The sequence below is a fragment of the Cornus florida genome, unplaced genomic scaffold (genome assembly GCF_030987335.1).
Source record: "Cornus florida cultivar Cherokee Brave unplaced genomic scaffold, ASM3098733v1 CherokeeBrave_3.0.0_Hap2_Chr01, whole genome shotgun sequence".
In the NCBI taxonomy this organism is placed as follows: domain Eukaryota; kingdom Viridiplantae; phylum Streptophyta; class Magnoliopsida; order Cornales; family Cornaceae; genus Cornus; species Cornus florida.
Window position 1 is genome coordinate 89,637,723 of NW_026775571.1, and position 20,619 is coordinate 89,658,341.

General features: G+C 38.1%; 1 pseudogene; it reads left to right on the plus strand.

Moving 5' to 3' along the window:
- The first annotated feature begins 780 nt into the window (after positions 1-780).
- On the plus strand, positions 781-19,709 carry LOC132277106 (phosphatidylinositol 4-kinase gamma 4-like; annotated as a pseudogene).
- Positions 19,710-20,619: the final 910 nt, after the last annotated feature.

A 20,619-nucleotide genomic window follows, 5' to 3' on the forward strand; every position in this document is an offset into this window, starting at 1 on the left:
TGTGAACTCATGGATATGTAATATTGTGTATTTTGGCCTTATTTTGGTTATATTTTACATTTCTTATTGTTTAAGAAGTTAGTTTTAATTATTTTTTCACAATTTGGTAGAATCTTACGATTCATGATCCAATTCTACGATTCTGATTCTACGGAACCCAAAATGATTCTACGTAGAATCCCGATTTTAACAACCTTGGTAAGGATTTTACTTATCTTTTTGACGAAAATGCTTCAAGTTTCCAATAAGGTGTTGTGGTTGTCCCATGATAAACCTTCATTGGCTTCAACTTCACCGTACAGTACCCTTGACCGGTTCGACCAGTCACCGTTTTTATAATCGGTGTGATACATTCATGGCTTGCTCTGGATTTCAACTTGCAGCCTCTGCAAATCTTGGATCTGCCTTTGGATAAAATCTGAAAGAAGATGATGGGATTGATTGAACTCGTGCATCATGTGGTCGACATGATTGTGTCAAGATCTTGACCCGCTAACTGATACTTGAAGCAAACATCGGTGTCTTATTAGTGAGCCGAGAGCTTCGAAATGGTCTAGATAATTAGGACCACATATGAATAATAGCATAATTCACTCTTACAATAATCACAATTTATAATTCAATAAATATGAATATGAATTTTACACTTTTTGGCCAAAACCATATTTGCACCATTGGTCATGCAGTCTAGGATGGATTTTATTTTTTGATGCCTTCAGACTCTTGAGATCTGAGGCTACTTCTTGGGCTTAAGAATTTCTTTCAATTTTGATGATCAAAATGTTGTCTTCTAGTGCTGCAATTACTCCCATTCAAAATAAATCTGTGGTTTCTCCTGATCACATACATAATCATCCCTCAAGCGATTCCATTTTAATATTTGTGGCTGTATCGGGTAATATGATTCCAATGCGGCTATTGGAGTCTAATTCGGTCGAGTCAGTGAGGCTTTAGATTCAGTCCTATAAAGGATTTGTTGTGAAAAAATGGAAGTTGGTTTGTGGAGTGTTATGAAAAAAGGATCGAATAGGAGTTTATGAGAACAAGTGAAAAATAATGACAAAAAAAAAAAAAAAAAAAATAGGCACACACAAACGAGACAAGGATTTATACGTGGTTCACCCTCACAAATAGAGTTATGTCCACGGGCAATAATGATTCGTATCACTATAAAGAAGAAGATTATTAATCTCTTTTCTCACACTACTCACTCACCAACAAAGAAGACTCACACAACACTCACAAGAAATATCCCAAATAATATATGGTTTACACAAAGAGAAAACCCACCCAAATACAAGCTTCAACTTTCTCTTGAAGATTGTACACGCAAAAGGATTTTCTCACACAAACAAAAACCAATATGCTCTCTTGATTCGAGTATTGTCTTATTCTTGGATGCCTCTCGGATGCTTTTCATTGAATGAGTGCAAGGCTATTTATAGCCAAAAATATACTTGGTGTCTAAGTATATTACAAAGCTTCCTTTGGAAGCCAAATAACACTTGTTGCCCAAGAATAATTCTTGTTGCCCAAGAATTTCAAAGCTTCATTCGGAAGCTAATTTAGAAGCTTTACCATCACACTTCTTTAGCCAAAAGATTTTTGTCATGTCATAAATGAATTTTAGATAAATTTCTAACATGAAGGATGAGAGAAATGTCATAGAGCAATTCTCTCATTCGGGATTATGTGGTCAGTGAGGGGAATGTTTTGCATTTGGTTCACCGTCTCTCTGATCTTCATGTCATCAATGTGAGAACATCTTGTGGAAAAGAATTCATATTTCATGTGGAACGGTGCCGAGACGTTGGCTACGTTAAGTGTCAGATTGCTAAAAAGAAGAATGGTTTGGTTAATCTTGATGATCAAGAGGTATTATGTAATGGTGAGCAGCTGGAGGTTCAGAGATTGATTAATGATATTTGTAAAAATAATGATGCTATGATTCACTTTTTTCTTAGAAATCTGCTAAAATTAGGGCTAAAAATGTTGACAACAATCTTGTTATACCTAGAAAAGCCTCCTGATACAAATTTTTGGATAAAACCTGTGATTGTTAATCAAAAAATCGAAATACCTTTGGCTATTTGGAATTTGAATAACTCTACCTCTAAAGGGTCAGATAGATTGAACTATCCAATCAGGTCCTCAGAGGGTACAGGAGGAGCATATTTAATGTTGGATGCATCAGGGAGCAAGTATATATCTGTTTTTAAGCTGATTGATAAAGAACCCATGGCTGTGAACAACCGTCGGGGGTTGTCCTTGTTAGGTGAAGGATTGAAGAAGGGTACCAGAGTTGGAAGGTGCACCAAGGGAAGTTGCTGCTTACATTTTGGATCATCCAAAGAGTGGTCACCACTGATTTTCAGGTGAAAAGAAGGGTCCCCCTACAGTGATGGTCAAGTGCTTACACACAAGTTTGAATCATCCAGAAGGTTTGAATTTCAAGATCGGATCCTTGCAGATGTTCAAGGAGAACGATGGAGGTCACGAGGACATGGGGCCTAGCACTTTCCCCGTGGAGGAGGTACACAAAATTTCTGTCTTGGACATAAGAATAGCAAATGCAGATAGACAACATATTTTTGATACCTTCGGACTCTTGAGGTCCGAGGTTAGAGGAAATTGTATTTTTTTATGCCTCCAGATTCTTGAGGTCCGAGGCTACTTTTTGGTGTTCGGTTTGCCCCCACTTTTTTTCTCGGAGTTCTGACACCACAACATATAGCATATCTGTATATTTGGACTATTTGCAATGTAAATAAACAAAACCCAAAAATATTTTTAATCAAAATATACATATGGAGCAAAGCTATTTGTAAACAAAATTATCAGAAGCATGTAAAAGAATTACATGCAGCATATTCCAAATGATTGAAGGAAAGAAAGAATTTTAAGAACTTCTTATATATCTCACAATTGAATAAATAGAAATTCCAATCAGCAAGTATTTTTTGATGATGTGTCAACTCTAAAAACATTTAAAGTTCAATTGGAATTATTTAATGCATGTAATATGTTTAGGACTTCAAACAACAGACCAATTAGCACATCTTGTGCATTCACTAATATCATATTTATCAAAATCCATATAAACTCTAATCATAAAGTATAGTTTTTAGTTTTGCAGTTTGACCGGTTGCCTCTTTTACAAGGGTCGCGATACCAAGTAAAGCTTGAAGAGTTGTGTGAATTTAGGAGGTGGCCAAGTTTTACATTTATAAAAAGCCACTACTACCTTTCTCTATATAAAATATAGATAGGGCGAGTAGGGATCGTCCCAAGGGATTTGATGGTGTATCGAATTGTGAAACTATGGTAATTAGGGTTAGTAGGTCGAGTGATCACACAATTGGTTGGTTGGTTAATTAAGCTAAATTGAATTCAACTAAATAAAATAATATGAGGTAAACAAGAGAGAGAGAGGTCTTGGGGTGTAGAGATCACCACCAAGCAATACTTTTCTATACTACTAACAAGTGATCAATTGAGGGTAATGGATGTGTTGCAATATGATAAGGGTGTGTGTGCATTAGGTTGATTCAATTGGCAAGGATGACAAATCAAGCAAGTATTGTCTAAACATCATGTGAAGAGCACAATATATCTAAACAATAGAGCATATATTGTCTAGACAACATGGGGATAGCACAATAGATCAAAACAAGTCATTAATCCTTCATTAAGCTCACAATCCACATGCAACACAATATTAGAGGAATATGCTATTTGGACTCACAAGCATGGAACATCAAACATCAAGAGTAGATTGTCCTCCCATCTAACATTATACTACCACTACACTAAATCTACACTACTAGCATGAAAATAAAGCTATCTAGACTAGGGGAGAGGCACAAACCATCAAGAATAGGCATAAATCATCAAATGAACCAAAATAGCATTCATTAAGCATATCATCTTGATAATCTCTAGATCTATAGCATCAATACACATAGACATGCATCAAAAACACTAAATCTAGAGATAAGCACATGAATATCCTGCTCTAGCATACATAGACATATGGGAAGAATAGAATAGTCAATTGGAAGCATTAAACCATACAAACCATGAAATAATCAAGATTTATATATACATGAATATCAAGATGTATCATACAACACTAATCCCTCAATAATACACAAGATTAGAGTATATAAAGCATGCTTGGGGCTAACTCTAGCCCCAAGAAGATGTCTAGCCACTCATGGTAGTGATGATCTAACCCTCAAGGGCTAACTCCATGGCTGCTCCTTGTTGGTGAAGATCTCCTCCAATGGTTGCTCTAGCTTCCTCCCTTCTTCCTCTCCAAGAATAGCCTCCAAGATGATTTTCAATGTGTGACAAGAGACTCTAGAGACCCCCCTCCAAAAAGTGTATCATATTCCTTATATAGGTAGGTCAAATACACCCTATGATAAGCTGTGGTCGTGCAAGGCATATTCTCCAATGATTGGATTAAGGACGGAATAAATGAGCTGGACTTTAACTTTTCTCACTGGAGGAAGTTCGATCGATCGAACCTTAACTTGGATCGATCGAAGATGGGTTCGATCGATCGAACTGCATCTTGGATCGATCGAAGTGGTCTGACTCCTCCGGATAAGGACAAGGCTGAGATATTTCGAAGATATTTATGGGGAAAAGGACAAAAGTGGTTGGTAGGCGTACAACTGTGGATAAGATCAATCATTTGAATAAGATAAAATAGGGTTCGATCGATCGAAGGTGATGTTGGATCGATCGAACTTGGAATTTCAGCAAAGGCCAAGGTTGGATCTATCGAGAAGTACTGTGATCGATCATAGATGTTCGATCGATCGAACTCTAAGTTGGATCGATCGAACTTTTCAGCTGCACAACTTTGATTCCTTTTTGCTCCTTTCTTTCTCCACTTCGCTCCCTTCTTTGGTTTATCTCAGGATTGCTTCAATTAAGCTCTTATTTGGCTGAGTTAGCTCAATTTTGGGATTAGTGCCTGAAAATATAAATAACACGTAATAAGTCTAAAGCAGCAAAGTAAGATAGATAAAGGTACTAGAATGCTTAAGCTTAACGGGTTTAAATGCGCACTTTTCAGTGCTCATCACACCCCCAAACTTAAATATTGCTAGTCCCTAGCAATGAACTAAGAAGTAAAGGAATGAAATGAACAACTAAACAAGTATAAACTGGAAAGCAAGTAAAATGATAACACCATTTTCGTAGGGAACACGATTGCATTTAGCATATGCAACAAGCCTTTTAAACCCCTAAGTTACCCCTAGTGGACGAGTAAAGTCTCATGAGGGTTTCCAGAAATGATACCCACAAACATTAAGCTCATTCTTTCAAAAGAGGCACCAATATTGCAAACAAGTATTGGGAGAAAACTACCTCAAGTGTGCAATTTTTCAACCATTTCCAAGTAATCTCCTAAATTTTCAATATCAAGCAAACAAGTATGGTCCTCCACACATCAAGAAAATGATCATGAAAATCGAAACAAGTCTAGAATCCATGTGAGAGGTCCGGCATCAAGTGTGTTGCTATCTTAGCCAACTAGAGAAGTAATCACATCCTTACCCTCAAATTAGCACACAAATTTAGTACCGATCATCAAGATAAGAGAGTGGACCTTTTATTAAAGCTTTATTCTTCTAGGTGCGCTTATTCTTTTCACTCTATTTTATTTTATTTTATTTATTTATTTTATTTATTTATTTTTTTTTTATTGAGGATCAAAGATGGAAGTATTATGCAATGTGTTGATCTCTTAAGCTTTCTAGAAGATTCATGTAGCGAGCGTTAGGTCAATGACTCCCAAACCAGATGGCTTTAGGGCATTAGGTGTTAAGACACCCCTGCGGACTTACAAACTCAAATCAACTAAGCTACAAATCAAGACAACAACCATCTAATCATTTCCCACTTCTTGCCTTTTGGGAGAAGTCCTCACTTTTATTGCTTTTGTAACTTCTTATTTTCTTCTTTTTTTTTTTTTTTTTTTTTTTTTTTTTTTTTTTTTTTTTTTTTTGAAATAATCAATTATTAACCTAGAGTTTGGGCCCTCCACCTTTCGGCGCGAGAAGTTCACTGCTTAATGAGGCAAGAATCCCGGCTACTCAATGAAAAGGGGTTGTTATCCACCTTTATCAAGAATGAAAGCTTTCAATGCACTACTAGCCCAATTGGGATATAACCAATTCAATAATCAACAAAGCATGTACCCCACAAATGAATGCTAGTGTGCACTGGTGCTAGTGTAGAATCCTAGAATGAATCTCAAAACAATCACAAATTCAGGATGATGTGGACCACAAATGCAAGCAAGATATCAATCTTTTAAAAAATTTACTCCTAAATAGCATCCTCAAGGCATACAAGGAGTATTGGATTCTCAAGTCAAGCAATTTTTAAATTTTACGCAATATAGTCCTCAAAAGATCAAAATCATAGCTAGAAATGGACCAAGTATAGAAATATCCCTCAAATACACAAGACATGCTCAAAATTTGAATTTTAAAGTAACACTGAAACATACACCAATACCCCCAAACTTAAACTGCACATTGTCCTCAATGTGTGAAGAGAACAAAGGAAAGAGTATACCAGTGCTTTAGACATGAATGATCGGGATAGAAATATCCAAAGTGGGTGGCATGGCCCCCCCAAACTTGGGATAAACTGTGGTCCTGAAAAGTTTGCACTCGGATAAACTCATTAGATAACAAGATAGGATAATCAGTGCACAGTGGACATGCAAGTGTAAAATGGGATAAATAGAGAATAGAGAGAGAGGTGTAAGAGTGGTCCTGAAAAATTGGGCAGCACTCTCTCACTGAAGTTACTGTGGTGTACCTGATGGAGTCAAACATACAAATATGAGATACTAAGAGACATCCATAATCAAAAAGCAATATATAGAGAATATAAAGTGCAGGTACATCAATAAAATAATAAAGCCGACAGACCGGCCGCAAAGTATAATACAGTAACAGTGACAGTATAATACAGATCCAGAATAAAAGAAATGAAAGTATAGAATAACTGGAAGTGGAGTCTCAGGAGGCCTGATCGTGAAGATCTGTAGTGGCTGGAGGTGCAGGTGCGGGTGTAGGTGCAAGGAGTTGGCTGGAGAGATCGGCAAAACAAGCCATGACATCCGCCCTGAAAGAGGTGAACTCAGCTCGGTGGGCAGTGATGTCGGCTCGCATGGCTGCTACGTCCTCCTCCAGTGTCTGCAAGCGTGCTCCGAATCCGGGAGTGGGAACTAGAGACTCAGGCAGAGATGCCTCTGAAGAAGACTCCCGAACTCGCTCTTGAGTAGCGGCTCGATCACTGGTATCATCGGCATCAGCATCATCTGCAGCATCGGCATACTCCTCCGCAGGTCGCTCCAGGTCAATGTCCATGCGATCGGTAGCAGGACCGACTGGTGCATCGTCCGCTGCGATATCTGCTGCTGCTGGAGGTGCCGGCTGTGCCTGGGCTGCCTCCTCCTCCTCTAGTTCAGCTGCTGCCTTTACAGTTGGCTCCTGAAGACTCCGAATAAGAGCATTGTAGCTCTTATTCCAGTCGCTCCTCCTATAGAAGCTGGACCGTGCAAGGGGCTCCTCATCTGGGGGCACTCTGTAGCACTGGTCAAGAAGGATCTGCGTGATGAGGTGTCCGAAGGGCAGGACCTTGGACCGCTTAGGGTCCTTCCTGGAAATGAAAGAATCATACAGCAACCTCATCACGCTCCAGATGAGAACTGGGATAGATACCCAGCAGCCCGTGTAAAAAGCGTAAAGAGCTGTCAAGTAGTCATGACGCCTTTGGATCTTGTGGCCCGCCATGTAAATGTTCTGGAAGAGAACTGTGTCGATGAACCAGAGGTCGTCAGGCAAGAAGGTCCTGGTTGCGAATGTTTGACCACCGGCATGATGGCCTATCAAGGAGACAGCCATGTCAGAAAATGAAGGCCTATGCAGCCTCGGGTATGTCTCTGCAAGCTTAGGTGGACACCGGTGTGGGCACCGGCAAGCACGGGCCAGAGTGTCAACTGTGATGACAATCTCGTGGCCGTCCAGTGTAGTGATCATCTCTGCGGTAGATCGTGGCGAAGGCCGGAGATGCTGAAAGAATAGCCGCACCAGTCGCGGGTATACAAGGCCGGTGACTGGGGCAAAGATAGCTGAGAGGCCCCGCTGCATGAGATCCTGATAGCCAGACCGGGTCAGGATAGACTCGGAGAAGTACTCAGTATCGAAGTACGACTCCTGAGCCACGCTCATGGCTGTATATCTCGGCAGCAACTGGTCACGGCGCTGAGCCGGTAGAGGTGGCTGCGGTGATGGCATGGCGGCTGCATCTGCCTGATGGCGCACAGGAGAAGGTGATGGTGTGAAGGCTGGAGGAGCCTGGGAAGTAGATGGCATGTGGTCAGCTCCCTCTTCAGCCTCGTGGGATGGGGACTGAGGGGGAGTAGCCTATGCAGGCTCCTCCTGAGCATGAGATGGCTCTGCAACCATCTCTATCCTGGGCCGCATATGTCTGCGGGGTCGCTGTGGCCCCGAAGATCTCCTGGCTGTACTCTTGTACCGCGGAGGCATGATCTGTAAAAAGACAAGAAAATTTCAATATATAAGTCAGTGCCAGATATATAAGAATTTAAGTGCATAATAGAAACATGTATGTCAAATAAGATAGACAAAATATGGATGACATGAATCTATGATAATAATGAAATGTGAGTCATGCTAAGCAATGTAGGTATGAAATGCATCCAATGTGGAATATCACAGGCATTGTGTATATAAAGATAGCATGAAGACAACATAAGATGAATGGAGTGTGTATGTGTGATCTGTGAAAGTTCGATCGATCACCGAAAATTTTCGATCGATCGAAGTGAAAAATGTTCAAAAGTTGGATCGATCGAAGTGAATTGGATTAATCCAACACTTGGATCGATCGAAGTATGAAAGTGCACAAGATTGGATCGATCGAAGATAGTGAAATGAAGTTCACTACTTCGATCGATCGAAGCATAAGTTCGATCGATCAAACTGTACGAATGCCGAATCTGAAAAGTCGCAGATCTGTGAGATCTAGAGCACGGGGCCCACACAAACGTGTTTGTGGGCCCATCTACACACCAAACATCTAATCCTCAACACCCAAACATTCCCCAAACTCCACAAATCACATCACAATCCCCAATTTGGTTCGACCGAATGGATATGTATATGTATATCATGTAACAAGAAATTCAAGCTTTAATAATGGACAATTTATACATTTATAACATGATTCGACATAGAAAATCAATAACATGCATCAATTTAAGCTTGGAATCAAGAAAATTGCATTCAGTTTACCTCTAAACCGAGAGAGATGAGATGAGAGAAAGGTGTGAAGCCGCGGGGAAAATGAGACTTGAGTTGGCCGGAATTTGCTCGCTGGAGATGAGGAAGATGATTGGAATGGAGGTTGGCCGGATTGAGATGAGATTGAGAGAAGAGGGAGACTAGGGTTTAGTTTCCTTTTGAAGTTGGATCGATCCAAAGTGATCGATCCAACTCGGTTATATTTTAAAAACGCGATATGCAGAGTTCGATCGATCGAATATGGAGTTCGATCGATCGAACTTAGGTCTCCACTCTAAATGGCATTTTTTTAAAAAAATTTGGCATTTTTTTTGAAATGAATTTTGAAAAATCAAAGTAAATTAGATTAATGAGATGCAAATTTCGATCGATCGAGGAAAGATTTCGATCGATCGAAGAGGATAAAGAATGTACAAGTTTAAGGGTTCAAGAATTGACACGTGTTGGAACCTTGGATCGATCGAACTTGGAATTCAATCGATCGAACATGAAAATTTTTGAAAAGTCCCGAGAGCATTCATTTTGGAATTTGGATGCAGGTCCAAAATTTTTCTAAGTGTTGGGACTCATGATCGATCGAACCACATGTTGGATCGATCAAACGGTAGTTCGATCGATCGAAATGGTTTACGATCGATCGAACTTTTGAAAATTTGGAGCTCCCGAGAGCATGCATTTAGGAATTTGGATGCAGGTCCAAAATTTTTCTAAGTTTTGGGTGCAAAATGAGAGCTGGATCGATCGAACCAATGTTCGATCGATCGAACCAAAACTTGGATCAATCGAAATTATGCCTAAATGCTCAAAATGACTTGAATGCTCATGCAATCCCTTACTCAGTTCCTTCCAATGTATGTGAACCACAAAAACAGTATCTAGACTTCGCAAGAATCAAAATGCAAGATAGAAATGAGGGAGGAATAGGGTTTTGACATCCTACGAATTTCAGTGCTAGTCTTTAACGTCTCTAGCAAGACCTAGGGTTCTTTTAACCCGGATCAAAGATCTTACAATGCATCCCCTCCTTTTTGGGATGAGAGATGTTTCGAGTTACTCCTAACAAATGGTTCTTAGAAGAACTTGTTGGGGTAAACTCAAAAGACGTCTTGAGTTCCTTGTCAAAACTTTCCTTGGGCTTCCACGCCCTTTCACAACAAGAATCCGAAATCACTTTTCTGGCATGCAATGCTGAAGATGAAGATGAAGGCTTTGAAACATTGTTTATGCACAAAAGCTCATTCCTTTCACAAGCAAGATCATGATATTCTTCTACCACATTAACCTCTTCCTCATATTTGTCAAATGGATTAGGTGTGGGGTTAAAGATGTTCAACTTCACTCTCATGTGCCCAAAAGAAATCTTCATTATCCCCGTCCTACAATTTATGTTGGCATTTGAGGTTGCCAAGAAAGGACGGCCAAGGATAACCGGAATTTAGTTCTTTGGATTGGGCACCGGTTCCGTGTCAATGACGACAAAGTCAACCGGGAAGAAGAACTTATCAATCTTAATCAACACATCCTCAATTATTCCCCTAGGCTTCTTAATGGATCGATCGGCAAGTTGTAAAACCACTGACGTCGGTTTCAATTCACTTAGGCCCAATTTGACATAAACCGAATAGGGAAGAAGGTTAACACTAGCCCCTAAGTCAAGAAGTGCCAGGTTGATGACATGTTCACCAATGACACAAGATGTTGTAGGTGCACCGGCGTCCTTAAACTTTGGCAAAGTGTTGTGTTGTAGAATGGAACTCACTTGTTCGGTTAAGACCACTTTTTTTGATGTTTGGCTCTTGTTCTTCCGCTTTTGGGTGCATAAGTCCTTCAAGAATTTGGCATAAGCCGGAATTTGCTTAATTGCATCCAAAAGTGGAAGATTAACTGTGACTTGCCTAAACATATCCATTATCTCATTGTTCTTGGTCTTTTGCCTTTCTTTTGAAATGGACCCTTTCAAGGCGTTCGGAAATAGAGCTTTATCAAAAACTCTTTCAGCATTTTCTTTCAAAGAATTTTCAGCATTGGACTTATTCGATTCATTGGATTTCAAATCACTTTTCAAAGAAGAATCATGAATAACATTTTTCAAAGAACTTTTCTCAAACACATTTTTCAACACTGTTTTCAATGAATCTCTTTGGAAATCATCTTTCAACTCACAATTTGAGGGCTTCTCATTCTCAAGATCATGCACATGCAATGAAGGAGGAATAGTGTGTGGAACGGGACGGGTGACAACTTGAGGTTGTACCGGTTCACTCTCTTCATTAGGCATTTTAACTTGATTGTCTACTACCCTACCACTTCTCAAGGTTGTTACCACATTGACATGCTCAACATTATGCCCTTCCAATGAGGATTTGGTTTCTATAACACATTGTTGTTTGATTGGGGCATTCATGTGCATCTTTCCCTTCTCTCTAGCATTAAGTGCCCTACTTAGGTTTCTAGTTTGCAATTGATTGAGAATGAGAATGCAATAATTGAGTATTTGCTTCTAGAGTGCCCAAAGCATTTAAAACCTTTTCCTCAAAAGCGGAACCTCTAGAATTTCCTTGAGAATATGATTGGTTAGGAAAATGAGAATTAACAAATTCATTTCCTTGTGAGTTATATGGTCTTGAACTTTGGGATCCTTGGTTTTGAAGTGGAGGTGGAATGTATTTCCCTTGAAAACCGCCTTGGGAAGAGTTCGAGCCCTCCCCTTGGTTTTTCCAAGAAAAATTAGGATGATTCCTCCAACCGAGATTGTAATGGTTACCATAAGGATGTTCCCTTGGTTCACAAATGTTGCATTAACTTGCTCAATGGGTTCATTTTGAATTTGTCCATGAGGACAATTAGAAGTAGAATGAAGAACACTAGAACAAGTCATACATGATTCATTTTGAGCTCTAGGAGAATGGTTAGGAAAGGAAGACACTTGATTCGCCAAGTTTTGATTGATCAATTGATCAAACTTTTGAGATAAAGACTTCATCTCGGCGGTTATATCATTTGAGTGGTCAACTTGATGCAAGCCAACACTCTTCCTACCTTGAGAATTTCTACCATTCCTAGATGACAATGTTCTATGCAAAGAATTTTCACTCATGCTCTCATAAAGACGCCACACGTCTTCCTCTTGCCGGTCTATATAAGAACCTCCCATTGAAGCATCGACCATGCCTTTATAATTGTCCGATAAGCTTTCAAAGAAGAATTGGACCAATTGCCATTTAGGCATGTCATGGTGAGGACACTTCCGAAGCAATTCATTGAAGCGTTCCCATGCCTCGTGGAAAGTTTCTCCCTCCCTATGTGTGAATTCCCTAATGGCGGTTCTCATAGCATTGGTCTTCGAAACCGGATAGTACTTTTTCAAAAATTCTTGTTGCATTTTTGCCCAAGAAGTTATAGAAAAAGGCCTAAGGTTGTTAAACCAATACTTCGCCTTATCTTTAAGGGTGAATGGAAAAAGTTTCAGCCTTAAAACTTTTTCTGGCATGTCCGTGTATCGAACGGTAGAACAAACTTCAAGAAACTCATCCAAATGCTTGTAAGGTTCTTCACTAGGAAGTCCATGGAAGTTAGGTAGCATTTGGATAGTTTGTGCTTTAATCTCATAATGGTGTACTCTAAATGGTGGCAATTGAATGCATATGGGTGCATTATACTCATTAGGCACATAGTGATCTCTCAATGCGAGTGGTGGATTAGCAACTTGAGGTGCAACATGGACACCTTGGTTATATTGAGCTTGATTAATGATGGGGGGTTGTGGTGCATACATTGGCCTTGGAATTCCCATTGGAATTTGGCCTTGTTGTTGAGGAGGTTGATGAATGTATGGCCCAGGCATGCCTAATAGAACTTGCATATTATCATTTTGCATATTAGGGTGAAGGATGCCTTGTTGGTCTATGTGACCAAGGTCTTCAACATGATCATCATTGAGAGCATCCATTGGTAGATTGGTTCTATGTGAACTTCCTCTTCCCTTTGGATTCCTAATAGTGGATTCTAAATGCAAATCAAGAGGGACAAGAGTATGTCTCAATGAACGACGACCATGCATGCACAATGCAACACGAATAAGCAACTTTCTCAACAATGCAATTAAACTTCACAACCACAATTTTCAAATGCAATGTATGTCAAATAAATGCCTCCACGTGGGCCCCTGATTTAACTAAGGAGATTGAGTAAGAAGGTCTCACAATAGTCCTTTAGCACTTCAACTCCAAATTTAAAAGCTTAGCTTAGCAATTTTACTTAGCAATTTTTCATTTTAAGCATTTTTCCTTTGCTTTGCATTGCTCCTTAGCTTGGAATTACTTTGCTAGCTCCTTGCTTAATACACCTTGTTAATGAAGAACAAACTTAATAAGTAATCAAAAACAGAAAATAGAAAGAAAGTAAAGACACGATCAAAAGAGTACTAATCCTAATTGAATTTCACAATTCGACGTTGCCAATTTAAAATCCCCGGCAACGGCGCCAAAAACTGACCGTTTGCCTCTTTTACAAGGGTCGCGATACCAAGTAAAGCTTGAAGAGTTGTGTGAATTTAGGAGGTGGCCAAGTTTTACATTTATAAAAAGCCACTACTACCTTTCTCTATATAAAATATAGATAGGGCGAGTAGGGATCGTCCCAAGGGATTTGATGGTGTATCGAATTGTGAAACTATGGTAATTAGGGTTAGTAGGTCGAGTGATCACACAATTGGTTGGTTGGTTGATTAAGCTAAATTGAATTCAACTAAATAAAATAATATGAGGTAAACAAGAAAGAGAGAGGTCTTAGGGTGTAGAGATCACCACCAAGCAATACTTTTCTATACTACTAACAAGTGATCAATTGAAGGTAATGGATGTGTTGCAATATGATAAGGGTGTGTGTGCATTAGGTTGATTCAATTGGCAAGGATGACAAATCAAGCAAGTATTGTCTAAACATCATGTGAAGAGCACAATATATCTAAACAATAGAGCATATATTATCTAGACAACATGGGGATAGCACAATAGATCAAAACAAGTCATTAATCCTTCATTAAGCTCACAATCCACATGCAACACAATATTAGAGGAATATGCCATTTGGACTCCCAAGCATGGAACATCAAACATCAAGAGTAGATTGTCCTCCCATCTAACATTATACTACCACTACACTAAATCTACACTACTAGCATGAAAATAAAGCTATCTAGACTAGGGGAGAGGCACAAACCATCAAGAATAGGCATAAACCATCAAATGAACCAAAATAATATTCATTAAGCATATAATCTTGATAATCTCTAGATCTATAGCATCAATACACATAGACATGTATCAAAAACACTAAATCTAGAGATAAGCACATGAATATCCTACTCTAGCATACATAGACATATGGGAAGAATAGAATAGTCAATTGGAAGCATTAAACCATACAAACCATGAAATAATCAAGATTTATATATACATGAATATCAAGATGTATCATACAACACTAATCCCTCAATAATACACAAGATTAGAGTATAAAAAGCATGCTTGGGGCTAACTCTAGCCCCAAGAAGATGTCTAGCCACTCATGGTAGTGATGATCCAACCCTCAAGGGCTAACTCCATGGTTGCTCCTTGTTGGTGAAGATTTCCTCCAATGGTTGCTCTAGCTTCTTCCCTTCTTCCTCTCCAAGAATAGCCTCCAAGATGATTTTCAATGTATGACAAGAGACTCTAGAGACCCCCCTCCAAAAAGTGTATCATATTCCTTATATAGGTAGGTCAAATACACCCTATGATGAGCTGTGGTCGTGCAAGGCATATTCTCCAATGATTGGATTAAGGAAGGAATAAATGAGCTGGACTTTAACTTTTCTCGCTGGAGGAAGTTCTATCGATCGAACCTTAACTTGGATCGATCGAAGACGGGTTCGATCGATCGAACTGCATCTTGGATCGATCGAAGTGGTCTGACTCCTCCGGATAAGGACAAGGCTGAGATATTTTGAAGATATTTATGGGGAAAAGGACAAAAGTGGTTGGTAGGCATACAGCTGTGGATAAGATCAATCATTTGAATAAGACAAAATAGGGTTCGATCGATCGAAGGTGATATTGGATCGATCGAACTTGGAATTTCAGCAAAGGCCAAGGTTGGATCTATCGAGAAGTACTGTGATTGATCACAGATGTTCGATCGATCGAACTCTAAGTTGGATCGATCGAACTTTTCAGCTGCACAACTTTGATTCCTTTTTGCTCCTTTCTTTCTCCACTTCGCTCCCTCCTTTAGTTTATCTCAGCATTGCTTCAATTAAGCTCTTATTTGGCTGAGTTAGCTCAATTTTGGGATTAGTGCCTGAAAATATAAATAACACGTAATAAGTCTAAAGCGGCAAAGTAAGATAGATAAAGGTACTAGAATGCTTAAGCTTAACAGGTTTAAATGCGCACTTTTCAGTGCTCATCACAGTTTTCATCTAAGGAGTGATAAAGTCATCTATGAAATCTTGTTTTCTTTCTTTAAGATGATCTATTTTTCTTGTTATCGAATTGTTGTGCCAGTTTTTTTCTTTTAGCCGCTAAGGGGGACTCACAGCAACATATTTTAATAAATAAAGAAACCAAAATAAAAGAAGCAGACTTTGTCATTTGTCACTATTTATACTTATTTTTTTAGCTGTCACAAACTGAGGGTCTATACACCCATGGGAATTTCTCAAAAGATGGCCCTCTAATTGTAATTTTTAGTCTCTCACCCTTTTTATCATATCACTGTTTGTCTAGAAAGACTAGAATCGCAATGGACCCCAGTCTTTTTCTGAATCTTCATTTGTGAATGAAGAAGTGAGAATTTGATAGACGAAGTAAAGTTTCATGGTAGTGTTGAACTAAAAATGCATTATCCAAAGCATCAATGTCAACCACATCCTTTGGTTTGCACAACCAAAAAATTATTCTGAGGGTCTCCAAGATGATCAAAAAATACGGGATTGCATGTGTTAAGAATTATGTACAAAAAAATATGCGAATATCCTCCGGTGTTGAGGGAATTGCACGTATTGAGATTCAAAAAAGAATCGATCTGATCCAGGTCATAATCTATATGGGATTCCCAAAGTTATTAATAGGGAGCTGGCCACGAGGAATCGAAGAATTGCAGGTGAATCTACAAAAAGAATTTAATTGTGTGAATAGAAAACTTAACATTGCTACCACAAGAATTGCAAAACCTTATGGAAACCCTAACATTCTTGTGAAATTTATAGCCGAACAATTAAAGAATAGATTTTCATTTCGCAAAGCAATGAAAAAGCTATTGAATTAACTGAACAAGAAGATACAAAAGGAATTCAAGTACAAATTGCAGGGTGTATCGACGGAAAAGAAATTGCGCGTGTCGAATGGGTCAGAGAAGGTAGGGTTCCATTACAAACCATTCAAGCGAAAATCGATTATTGTTCTTATATAGCTCGAACTATCTATGGGGTATTGAGCATCAAATTTTGGATATTTATAGACAAGGAATAATAAAATGTTCCTTGTCTTCCCTTTCCCTTCTATCCGCTAATAGAACAAAAAATGATAAACTCGTCCATTCTTTTTTTGTTCAATCAGAACAAAAATAAAAATGAGGAATTCGAATTCTTAATTCTACAAGGTTGAATAAAAAAAATTCAGTTGACCATTTGATATAATTGCTATGCTTAGTGTGTGACTCGTTAATTTTTTTCGGGTTAGGATTAAAAAAAAAGACCAGCCCATAGTATGAACTAATAACTATAGAACTAATAACCAACTCATCACTTCGCATTATCTTGATCTAAAGAACCAGTCAAGATATGATATATCAATCATATCATTGTTGCAACTGAATCTTTTTTGCATAAACAAAATAAAAATCAACCTGATTCTAAATCGTGAAGCGAAATATAAAAGAAGGATGTGGATAAATGGAAGGACGAGAGAAAGAGAGAAAAAGAATATCAATGATATATGAGTCCAATATGTAAGGTCTATAAATTATCTCATAAAAGGCAATGTAATAAAGCATCAATACTGTGATTCATCCATAATTAAATGAAATTAAATTGTTCATAGAACAAAAAAATCAAGAGCCTCGAGCCAATAAAGACTGAGAAAATTGACTCAAGAAAAAATTTCATTAAGAGCTCCATTGTAGGATTCAGACCTAACCATTAAGCAAGAAGTGATGGGAACGACGGAACCTATGAATGCGGAAGATTCTATTGAAACGGAATCCTAATGATATTCAGTGGTCGGGATGGCGGAACGAACGGAGATGAGCTAACCCTACAACTGAAATAGATATTGAAAGAGTAAATATTCGCCCGCGAAAACTTTATTTTCTTAGATTGCTAAATTTTGAACAATTCAATATGATAAGGAACAAAATAAAAAAAGATTCGCTATAGCCTTATAAAAAACAATATTATCTATAAATAGAAATATATATTTTATATATTTAGTTATATATCCAAATAAGATATACAAATTACTAATAAATTAAATGAAATCTCAAAGAATCCCGCGATTCAATGTATTATTCATTAAATATTAAATACTTGTACATCTTCAATTCTATTTAAATATTTTTTAATTTGAATCCTTTTATTCGCGAGGAGCTAGATGAGAAGAAACTCTCACATTCGGTTCTGTAGAAGAGATGGAATTGAGAAACAACCATCAACTATAACCCCAAAAGAACCAGATTCTATAAACAACATAGAGGAAGAATGAAGGGAATATCTTATCGAGGTAATCATATTTGTTTTGGTAAATATGCTCTTCAGGCACTTGAACCCACTTGTTTTGTTTTGGTAAAACCCAGACCCATTTGAATGTAACGGATAACAGCGGGGCTCGAGAATTGATGTGTATTCAAATCATAGGAACTAGCAATCGCCGATATGCTCATATTGGTGACATTATTGTTGCTGTGATCAAAGAAGCAGTATCAAACATGCCCTTAGAAAGATCAGAGGTAGTCAGAGCTGTAACTGTGCGTACCTGTAAAGAATTCAAACGTGACAACGGTATGATAATACAATATGATGACAATGCTGCAGTTGTCATTGATCAAGAAGGAAAGAAGGAAATCCAAAAGGAACTCGAGTTTTTGGTGCGATCGCCCAGGAATTGAGACAACTAAATTTAAATAAAATAGTTTCATTAGCTCCCGAGGTATTATAAAATGAGACCGTGGTATGGTTATGGTGCTGTGAGAAAAGTCATGGTGGCCTGTGAATTATTACTTACTAGATAAAGAATAACTAATTTGCTGATGAGCCTGAAGAAGATACCTTTTTTTTTTTTTTTTTTTTTTTTCTAAACCAGAAAAAATATAGAACAAACAACAAAAAAATTAACCCCATAAGCCGAATGGAGATTGCTATCAATATGCAGGTCAAATTGAATTCTTAAATAGAGAAAAAGAAACTTGAGAATAAAGTGAAGTTGAAAAGCACTTAAATGGGAAACTAGGCCATCCTCGGTTTCCTTCTGAATGGTAAGGTTGTGCTTTATTCTTTTGCGCTCTTTTGGATGCATACTTGTGAAGTTGTGATACAGTTATCAAAAATTGAAAGTGTCAAACTGTATTCGTATAAAAACAGTCAAATCCGGCTGACTTTAGACAAAGATAGTGTTGCAGGGACTGATGATGTCATCAATGCCCTTATCTGATACACTTTATATATATATATAAAATATATATTAGATTTTGAAGTTTATATATATATATATATATATATATATATATATAATGGCCTAAAAAACAACTGAAACATTCAATCACGTGCAGATTTCAAACAACTTTCAGTTTCAGATATTCATTGCTCTACGAATCATGATTAAAATCAAATAAAATAATCTAGGTAAATCAAGATTGTGATATATATTTTTGTGGATCAACTGTATAAAATCAACGACCCAATATGCATATATAAATTCTATAGATTTACCATTTTCTTAATTTCTACGAGAAAAACCTTGGCCCTAATCATGGCTCTTGGGTTTTGGTTCAATAATAGAAATCAAGAAGAAAACATTAATTAAAGAATCTAAGTCGGCAATTATACCTTGATCGAAGATTAAACCATTGGAATACCTTTTATGTCTTTTGAATATCTGCTTGCAAAATTGTTAGGGTATACTCCTTTGGCAATTAGCCTTTGGTTTGTTGTCCTTTGTCCAAAGGGCGTTCGGCGTGGCGCTCAGCGTGTTACGCATTGTGTTTGGTTCGACGGCTGCACTTGTTGTGCAAAGATCTGGCTGTGTGAGGAACACAGCCTTCGGACGTCTGCCCGGCCTGGTGCACTTGTTGTGCAAAGATCTGGCCATGTGAGGAACATGGCTTTCAGACGTCTGCCCAGCCTGGTGGTTGGAAAGAATCACGTCTCTGGTGGAATTTGTAGGTGCAAAAATCCATCAACTTTAATCCGTCAACTTTGAAAAGTCAACCCATAAAAGCAACACACTTAAATAAAATGACATATTCAAGCAAAAAAGAATAATAATGGTGCAAATGTTGCGTATCTCCTTTATTACAGTCTCATGCCCCTATTTATACAAGATTTAGATGATACAATTATGGTTGCTTAATTGTCCCTCACGATTTTATTCATCTTCATTGTTTACATTTTGTTCCATATGAAGCTTCTTCGGAGTTCCTTCTTCATATATTGTTCCATATGAAGCTTCTTCCTATACGGAGTTCCTTCTTCATATAGCTTCTTCCATGTTAGGCTTTTCTTCTATTCGGGGCTCTTTCTTCATATAAATTCTTCCATATAAGGTTCTTCTAATGTCGTGATTGATCTGATCCGAAGCATGGATAATATTTGTACAAGTTGTGTGTTTGACTGAGAATGGATTAATCTAATCTTGTGATGGGCTGATGATGTCTCTTTCAGTCTTGAACTGTGTTGGGGCGGAGAGATAACTTCGATTGGTCTTATAATGGGCTGAGGTATCAACAAAGATTCTTCTGAGTTGGGCCTCGTTTCTGGGCCTTGGGAGGACCCTAGTTTGTTTAATCCAAAACTGTTGTATTGGGCAGGACCCTTGCTGACTGATGTAGCTTGTCTTAATTGGAAGGGGAGATTTTTGCTCCCACAACGGCAAAAGAAAAGAGGCATGTCAAGCATAATTAAGGTGTCCCTAGCACAAGTATTATTAACTTGAACTCTGACAATTTATAACACTATTAATCAACACAGCTGAAATTAAATGAAGTTACACATACATGATTTCCT